The sequence below is a fragment of the Lepidochelys kempii genome, chromosome 13 (genome assembly GCF_965140265.1).
Source record: "Lepidochelys kempii isolate rLepKem1 chromosome 13, rLepKem1.hap2, whole genome shotgun sequence".
Taxonomy (NCBI): Eukaryota; Metazoa; Chordata; order Testudines; family Cheloniidae; genus Lepidochelys; species Lepidochelys kempii.
This window is the reverse complement of record NC_133268.1, coordinates 18,734,965-18,744,216: the sequence shown is the minus strand read 5'-3', so window position 1 is coordinate 18,744,216 and position 9,252 is coordinate 18,734,965. Positions and strand designations below refer to the sequence as shown.

The 9,252-nt window shown below is 38.8% G+C and overlaps 1 protein-coding gene across 6 annotated transcripts in view; it reads left to right on the top strand.

Annotated features, from left to right (window-relative positions):
• The first annotated feature begins 636 nt into the window (after positions 1–636).
• EYA2 (EYA transcriptional coactivator and phosphatase 2) overlaps positions 637–9,252 on the top strand; it is a 157,709-nt gene continuing 149,093 nt past the window's right edge. For 3 of the 6 annotated variants that reach the window (XM_073309535.1, XM_073309537.1, XM_073309536.1), the window contains exon 1: positions 861–1,014. The gene's annotated coding sequence lies outside the window, so the exon portion shown is untranslated. Of the gene's footprint in view, positions 782–860; positions 1,015–1,411; positions 1,589–1,842; positions 1,895–9,252 lie in introns of those variants that run through there. The other 3 variants (XM_073309539.1, XM_073309540.1, XM_073309538.1) reach the window with 3 other exon arrangements.

Sequence of the window (9,252 nt, the reverse complement as noted above, 5' to 3'; positions counted from 1 at the left end):
TTTATAAAGGTACTTCTTCAGCAAAACAATTAAAATGTCATAATAGGAGGCAGATTTGATAACAGCAAAAGAAGCATTATAAATTCAGAAGAAGGGGAAAACAGGCTAAACAACTACCAGCACCAATTAAAGAGAAATCAAAGAGGGTAATAAATAAAAGAGGAACTCAGAATAATCTGAAAGACAATTGAGAGTGAAACATATACCTATTAGCAGATTTATTTACACAATGTACTTGGATCGTGAAGTACTTGGAACAACCCCCATGCATCTCGCCCTATGAAATCTTGAAGTGAAGGCACCATGAACATCTCTGTTGCCAATCCTGATGATTTTATGGCGAGGTTTCGCAGTAACTGGTGTTTTACCTCTGACCTCCGCTTGTGGAGACAAGTGGTTCCAGGACCATCTCAGAATTCTCTCCCTCAACTTTCTAGCCCTCGCGTTTGAGGAGAAGAGCTTGAAAATGGGACCTTAGTGCGCCCTGCAGGCTCAGAGCTAGAAGGCAAATTAAAATAAATGGCTTTGGCTTTTTAAACTCCGGTGATTTTTCAAGCCCATCTCATGATTTTTTTTTTCTGGGGGTGGGGGGTGGGGGCTGCTTTATTAAGCCTGGCCCCAACGTTGACTTCGCTGTAGGGATCCCCCCTCCTCCTTGCTCCAGCATCGCAGACCGGAATTCTGCCATTCCCTACTCGCGCGGCGACCCCGCTGTCCAGCACCTGCCCTTCCAGCAGCCCCGGGCTCCGGGCTCGCGATCGGACTCCTGGCAAGGGGCGAGGTAAGGGCAGAGGCTTCACCTCCCCAGCGGGCATGTGCGCACTCACTCCGCACATGCTCACTGGGGCTGTGTCAGGAGTTTGGAGGGCGCCTTGGGAAGCCCGGCAGAGCCTGCTCTTACACCGGCTCCAGACTTCCCAGCCGCGCAGCAGCTGCCCCAGCCTCCCTCCCCTCGCGGGCGCTGCGGGGACAGGGAGCGGAGAGCCCCGGGGCGAGCGCCTTCCGCAGCCGGTGGTGAGTGCGACCCCTTCCCTGCCAGCGCAGTCGGGGCGCTGGCCCCGCTGGGCACGCAGAGGGGCACCTGGGGGTGCTTTGGACACTGGCCCTTGCCCGCGAGGGGCGGGGAGAAGCGAGGGATGCTTTAGGCACCGGTCCCCACGCCCTTGTCTGGGGAGTGGGGATTTCAGCCGGGCGGCTGCCTGAGAGCTCCAAGCTGAAAGGAAACGTGCAGCCCTTTGCACAGGGTTTGGGCGCTGAGATGAAATACCCGGCTCCGGTCCTCCCCATGCTGCGGCTGCCTTCTGTTTCTTGGGGGGCTGGGGAGGGGGAGCCTAGTGCATCCCCCAGCCCAAGTGCCCCTCCACCTGCCCCATCGCAGGGAAGGAAGAGGAAACTGTCACTCACTTGGCCGCTTTGTAATGACACACGCTCCTTTTTCCGAGCAGCAGCAGAGCTCGAGAAAAACTCTTTCCCCCACTTTCTAAACTCCGAGACGTTATCGCAGCGTGCCTGGGTCTCTCCAAAATTTCTCTCTTCCCTTGCCCACCCCAGCGAGGTGCACTGTGTGTGGAGTGGAGAGCAGGGACTGGTAGGAGAATCTTTGTCATTTTACACTGATTAAGCAGTTAAAAAAACCCCCAAACTCATTAGCTTTAAATTATGCTGTGTTTTTTTCAGTCCCCCGCCCCCTCGCTTTAGTATTGTTTCTGGAGCAATTTGAAAAAGGCACAGAGGGTGCATCTACTAGCCTGAGTAGGGGGTTTAAACAATGTTGATAAGAGTAGGAGGGAGTTCTTTGTGGGTAAAATCTTCTTTAGTGACGCTAGTTAGCTCGTGGGGATAGAAGCAGGAGAGTGGATTTATTGAATTAATTTTAAGCCTCGTGCCATTCTGGGTAGGTGACTATTGATTCTGCTTTCTCAGTTTTCTGTTATGTTAACACATGGAGTAATTGTTATTTGCTTTAAATCGATGGTGGCATGATTTACCCTAAACGGTAATAGCTTTGAACCATGTGGGAAAAGTGTGTGTGTGTGTGTGTATGGACAGACAGTAAAATTTAGTAATATGCAAAAAATAGAGATTTTTTCCCTCAGTAAAGAGCAATTTGATGTGCTTTAGAGTGGAAATGAAAAGTGTACAGTTAGTTGTTCATAATAATGGTTAAGACTTCTATTTATATTTCCACTTGGCCATTTTGTATCCTATAAATTAATTGCATTATTTTGGTTTAATTGGCATATATTTAATTTAAAGCAAAGTGCTAATAAATTGCCTTGTGTTTGTATTGCTGTAAATACCATAGTTAGGGAGCCTTAAATCTGAAATAAGTTGTTTCTGAGACACTTCAGCCTGCTTCTTAGAAAGTGTGAAGGGAGACAAGAATATTAAAATAAAGTCATTGGAAAATGAAATTTCACCATGAAATCTGAGGATGTAAAATGTTAGCTTAGGTTTGATACCTAAGCGAATACCTTAGTGCCAAAAAAGGTAACCTTAAAAATGTCAGAAAACTGCTTTGCGAAAACACTGTCATCAATTCTGCAATGTTTTTTTAAGTGCAGTAGTAATATTCATGTTATGTAATAGTTTGACTGGAGCATAAGTTTTAAAGTTTTATATATTGAGTCAATCTAAATTAGTTGATGTAGTTTTAAAAAACTCTGTGCAAGTCATTTAACTAGTTTAAAACAAGTTTATTTACAAACCACAACTATTTGAGTAACTTAAATATAGACTTAAAATTAATTAATACAAAATTTTGTTCACAGTGAACATAGGGGGAAAAATTAAGTGTATAAATCACACTAAAGGTAACGCTCAAAGTTTATTTAATGTTTGAGTCAGAGAATGCCTCTAAAGGAAATTATTTCAGGTATACAACTGCCATATTTCAAATGTAATCTATTCATTTAATGATACACTCTTCTTGGATGAAATTTTAATTGTTGAAATACATATGGTTAATCAAACTTTTATTGGTCTACATCTAATTTATTAGCAACCGTTTTGTTCAGTATAGTATCAGACATGCACATCCCTTAACGCTCCTAATGTAACTAGCAGGAATAGTTTATTGTTTAGACTTAATAGAATTTGCTGGTTTACTGAGAATTTTCCTCCTCTGGAACGCTTTTCATGGAGGATTTTGTTATTCTTAGTTTCCAAATACATTGAGTGCTTCTATTTTCATGTGACATTGTAATTCATATGTATTGGAACATTCCTGCATGCTGATCCCAAGATGATGGCAGATATTTAACCTGTTTATTTCCAAACTAACATCTTAGCTCCTTTCAGGATGCTTTTAGATTTAAAAAACACAGGACAGGCTATCTTGCACCATCAGTTTTTAAAGATAACTCCATTCATTTCCATTTCTGCTTAAAAACTGATGGCATGATTGGTCCTATAATATTGTAAACGTGAATATGAGAGACTTCATTATGGTTGTCCTACAAAGTTATAAGTATTTATAGCCTTGGATATGTTCCAATGTAATTTCTTAAAATTCACAATTAAAATTCACTTGAAGTGGCATATAAAAGCCAATAATGCTGATAATTGTTTTTTTAAAACAAACTAATCTCTGTTCAGAAAACAAAATATTTAAAAATATACTGCCAAATGTGTCCTTCATGATTCCATGTTGAGTCATAAATTTAATGAAAATCAAATTGTTAAGGAAAAATTTATGTGGCATCAAATTTATTTGAATGAACAGCAGGTAATATATTTCTCCATTAAACTTTATCATTAGTTTGTATTCCCCCTCACCACCATTTTGTTTTAAAATATTGCAATGAGACTTGATCCCCATGACTTGCTAATAATATCATAATTTGGTTGAAATTATCTAAATGTGCTACTGTTTAAAATATCTCACAACCTTTGCAATTTTAAATTTCATTATAAGAGCTTCATTTAGGAGGAATAAAATGTTAGTTGTTGAAGAGGGACTCTAAGAATCTATACAAAGCTACAATACATGTGTAGACACACTACTATTATACAGACATGTTAAACTCAGACATACACACTGGAAACAAGGGACATTGAGAATATTGTCATTTAGGGCATGCTAAATGCAATTGCATTGTGCTTCGATAAGTGATTGACGCTTTAGTTTTTGGTAAAGATTAAATAGCTTAATATAGATATCATTCCTGCAAACACTGATGGACTTTCTTAACTTTAAGCTTGAGTAGTCCCACTGTAGTCAATGGGACTACTCGTGCTTAAAAAGTATGTGCCTGTTTGAAGGACCTGTGTACGTATTTATAAACAAACGAACTTTCAACAGAGATCTATTAAACAGATTTCCATAATTTTCTGCTACCTTTCAGCTATTTTTCATGCAGTAGTACAACAGTTAATCTGAAATTGGTTATAATTCTCTTCAGTGAAATTAGTTTCCTCTCTGCCACACTTTGCAATAGCCAGATGTTTTTAAGGTGTCTTCGGCTGGAGTAACCAACTAGAACAGTGTTGAAGACTAATTAATCTTTGCAGTAAACTCCTGCAGTAAATTCACAGGTTGTTATACTTAATATGTTGAAATGACTGTTAGGATTTTTTGTGCAGTCAAAAAACACTTAAAAGCTAAGTGAAAATAGAAAGATATTTTCAAAAATACCAGGAAAATAGTTTGTAATTAATTTTGCCTGAGTGGATTTACTGTTAAGGTCAAATGGTTAAATTAAGTTGCAAATTCAAATTCTGTTCATAGTGTGTTTGACCTAATCAAAGAATCTTGTTTTCAAATATGACAATCAAAAATAAATGTTCCCTGCGGGTCAGGTAGGCTTTGTAGGGAAAACTTGTTTTGGCATTGCCTATATTTTGTGGGTAAATGTAGGATGTCAGTCTCCAGGGTTGTTAATCTGGTACCTCTCATTAAATTTCACGGCAACAAAGGCAGGAAGAAAAAATACAGAGGAACATGTGCCAAATATACAGCGTATCTAAAACTGGAACTGTGAAACTAGCACATGTAGACCATAAACAAATTAGATGCACAATCACTATTCAGTGTTTTGACTTTAAATGTGTTTTTAGAAAAAGTAGTGATTGAGCTAGTCCAACAAATCTCTTCACATACTGCTCACCCTAGTAAGAATAGGACATAGAGCTAAGCAATCCCTGAACAGTTAACAGAAAAATCCCCTTTTTTTCCTCCTCCTCCATAATGACAGAAAGACCGTCCTTATTAGATGCTTTTTGTTTGTTGGAGTTATTGGCTGAAAGGTCCAATCAGAAAACAATTGGTGATGGCAACTTAACCGAGTTAAGATCTATAAATAAAGAAGATGAGGCATTGTTTTAACTTGTGTAATGGTGTTTAACAAACACCCTGCTTTAATCAGGTGAGGATAAACCCCTCAGTTAGGTGGCAAATAACTGCAGCTCGGTGACCAGTGTGTGTCACTTGGGGCTCAGAGAAGCTGCCGCTTGTCAGAGGACCTGATGGCGCTGTGGTTTGTTAAAGGAAAAAGGGAAATTTTCCTTCATATGGTTGCAAAATAACTTTTTTCACTGATTAGACCTAAGGTTAATAAGAAAGGTCTGATTCTCCTCTCTGATAGGCTACTGTAAATTCACAAGTAATTCTACTGAAATTACACTGATGTAAAAGCAGAATGAGAGAACAATCAGATCTAAAATATCATGGCAAAGGATTCTATCTACTGCCACACATACTGCATCTTCTTTCATTTTAAATAATCAGACCTCTGGTTCATCCACTGTATTATACTCTGGCTTTAGTTATGTATCTTTATGCCTTATTTAAAAATACTCAGCCTAATGGTGTATCAATTAATGGGGAAAAAACACCTACAGGATTATCACCCTTCCCATCTAAATTATCTAATGTGTAACTGCTTAACTCCTTGTACTGAGTAGCAGCATCTAAACAAGTTTATTTAACAGCTATGTTACTGAGTCATACTATATATGGTCCGATGAAGTGAGCTATAGCTCACGAAAGCTTATGCTCAAATAAATTTGCTAGTCTCTAAGGTGCTAGTCTCTAAGTACTCCTTTTCTTTTTGCAAATACAGACTAACACGGCTACTACTCTGAAACCTGTCTATGGTTTGTTAGCACAGAAGGAATTATTTCTGTTTAATAGCATGTGTGGAATGCTAGAGATATGAGAGGTGTTTTTTTTTTTTTTTTTTGTTAGCTGAGAAATACAGATGACATCTTCAATGGTCTCTTCCATCCCATTTTATCACCATAAACTTACTAAACATATTGCATTCAAATAGTGTATCTTCCATTCATGTGCAGAGGCTCTGCAGAAAGCCGTAAGTCTGCTTCAGAGTTCTGGTAAAGTTTAATGTGAAGCATGTTAAACTAGGTTTTTATTTTATGGATGATTCATGTAGTCCGAGAATGGTTAGGAAAGGCAGGTTTAAAAAAAATGGAGAACCAAAAAATAACAGAAAAAGTAATAGGTTTGGGTGAGGCAGGTAATACCTGGTTATGTCACCCGCTATGTAGAGCTTAACACTAATTTATGGTATCTTACAGAAATGTGAAGATGTAGGACCATAAGCTTGAGATGTACAAAACTTTTGTTCTTAGACACAACACATTGTGTAGTCTGTGAACCTGTTGTTCGACTATCTCTGTTTTCACCTAACAGCTGTTGTTGGTTTTTTGTTTTTTAAACAAAAGAGAAGCTTTAGGATCCACAATACAGTAGCAGAAGTGGTCTTTTTTGTCTTGTTATGAAGGTTATTTGGGGCTTGGTGGGCATACTTGTTCAGGGTTGGAGGCATGCTCGAACTTGTGTGCTGGATTGAAATATTCAGAATAGTCAGGTACATTATAAACACGATTAAGTGACTTGCAGGATCAAAACAGAAAAGGCAATTTCTTAAAACATTCAGAAAAATATTGTGATTTGTTTATGAATGTGCCAGTCAAAAGAAATGCACAGACACAGTAAGATACACATAGTGTTCAAAGGAACTACTTGGAATCCCAGTTTTCCAGTTCTCACTTAAATTGTCACTTAATTCCCTCACCACCCAAGCTCTATTTTTTTTTATCTCCGAGGAAAGGGGAATGTTTTATGCCCTTTTTTAGTTTGAATTTTAAAAAAACATTAGACTCTGTTTCTTCCTCAGCAAGGACAAATAGAGGACTGTAACTGAGAGACTAATGAATATTACTTTACAACCTACAGACTGATGCATTGTAGTTTTTATTTTTCATAACAAAAAGCCCACATCTCAAAAGTGGCTCTGGGCAATCAAGATTATAGTTAGTGGGAGTAAAAGTAAAACTCTGACAGTTAAATTTATGTAGGATGTTTTTAAAAATTAAATGAATAAGAGCCCTAATGTTACAAAGAGAACCTGGGTTGTCCCATAGAATTATCTTTGTTGAATTGGGGTCAAATGGCCTAGTTTTATACCACTGGAATCAATGGGAGTTTTGCTTTTGACTACAGTGAGACAGGATCAGGGCCAAACTGAGCTATGCTACATTTTAATTGTTACAGAAGGAACTACATTATAAAGTGACTGTAAACAGTGCACAGAACATTGAATAATAAGTCCAAATCCTGCTGTCTTGTTACGGCAATATTTTCACTGACTTCTCCGGGAGTTTTCCCTGTTTGAGGACTTGCAGAATTGGGCCCATAATTTGGAAAGCACCTTGAAGATGAGAAAATTTAGCATAAAAGGGCTGTTGCGTTTCAGAAAAAGTGAAAGTCTGAATGCATCTCTTTCTAAAAAGTTACCGATTAAGAAACTATTATACACACTCAAAGTAATCACAGAATATTGCTACTACTTTCTTTTCTAGAAATACGAAGGATTCATTCAGGTTGGTGGAGAATGGGGACTCCTGAGAACCATACTTATATATCTGAGTCTGTATGTCTATGGTTTTCCCCTGAATTATTTTCAAAAACTACCCTCCCTGTATTTTGAAGAAGTTATTGGACAGCAATTTTGTTTCTTTACCAAAGGAGTGAAAACCCCAGGAATCCTTTTATAATTTGGAAAGAATGTCAAAAGAGTAAAGTAGTTAAACCTAAGTGTATTAGATCATATGCTCTAAATGCATAAATAAGCATAACTGCAATTGCAGAAACCTAAGTTAAAACCACTAACAATGCTCTCCCACAAACTCTAATTGCTAAAAGGGAATGACCTCAGCTATTGTGAAATTTGTGCCTGTTTGTTGACTGGTGGTGGTGGAAGTGGAGTGTGTGTTTTGTTGGGGTGTTGTGTGTTTGTTAATGCCAGAGCGGAATACAAAGCCTGAAAATGGAGCTAATTGCAGTGAAAACCCTGGATATGGTTTCAAGGTTAGGCATTCTAAAAGCAGGTGAAATGACTATTCCATTGAAAGACGGAGACTGACTGACTGGAAGCCAGTTTGTGGATGTTAGACAGTCCATTCCTAGTATATACAGAATTGGTTTGCCTTTAAGAAAACGGGGGGTTAAAATATTTGGTTACAAACCTGACATTTCTTTGTGTACTGTTCCTGTGCCTGAGCACAGCATGAAATGTTAGTGGGTGTTTCATCATGCCAATTTTGGAAGCTTTTTGTCTCAAGTTTGTTTTTTCTGGGAAAGGAAAATGATGAGACCTGAACTTGACTTCATTCAAACATCACTTACTTCAAAATTTTCATTCTATTGCATGGTTGTGTTCAGTGCATCAGAACATGCATATTACAAAGCTGGTTATAATGAACTTTGGCTTAGAGCAGTCATTCTGTGGACAGAGTTCCACAGTCTGCATAGAGATTCCTATAAGACAGGTCTTGGCTCCCTGCTGTGTACTCATATGAACCCTTATAATTATGATCCAGAGGACTGCTTGCCCATTTTTAGTCATACGAACACTTGTAGGAAAATTGGTACTTTTAAACTGTTTCAGGGCACATGAGAACAGGTTTTGACTTGCAGCCTTTTATTGTAAACTGTTTGATGATCCTTAGTTTTGAGAAGGTGGACAGCCTAGTGAATGGAGAATGAAAGTGATGTTGTTACTGGCTGAGTCTAAGATGCCATACTATAAAGACTCCTTGCTGAATACAGTGGACTCCACAGAGAAGTTAACCAGAGTAGGAAAGGGGAGGGGAGATGGGGAGAATTTCTTAAACTCAGCAAATGCCTTTAAGACTGGAAATGCCTCTAGTATTACTCAAGCACCCACAAGAAACAGAACCAACAAGGGGAAAGTGGAGCAGGCATTGGTGGAGGGGGGCGGGGGGAGA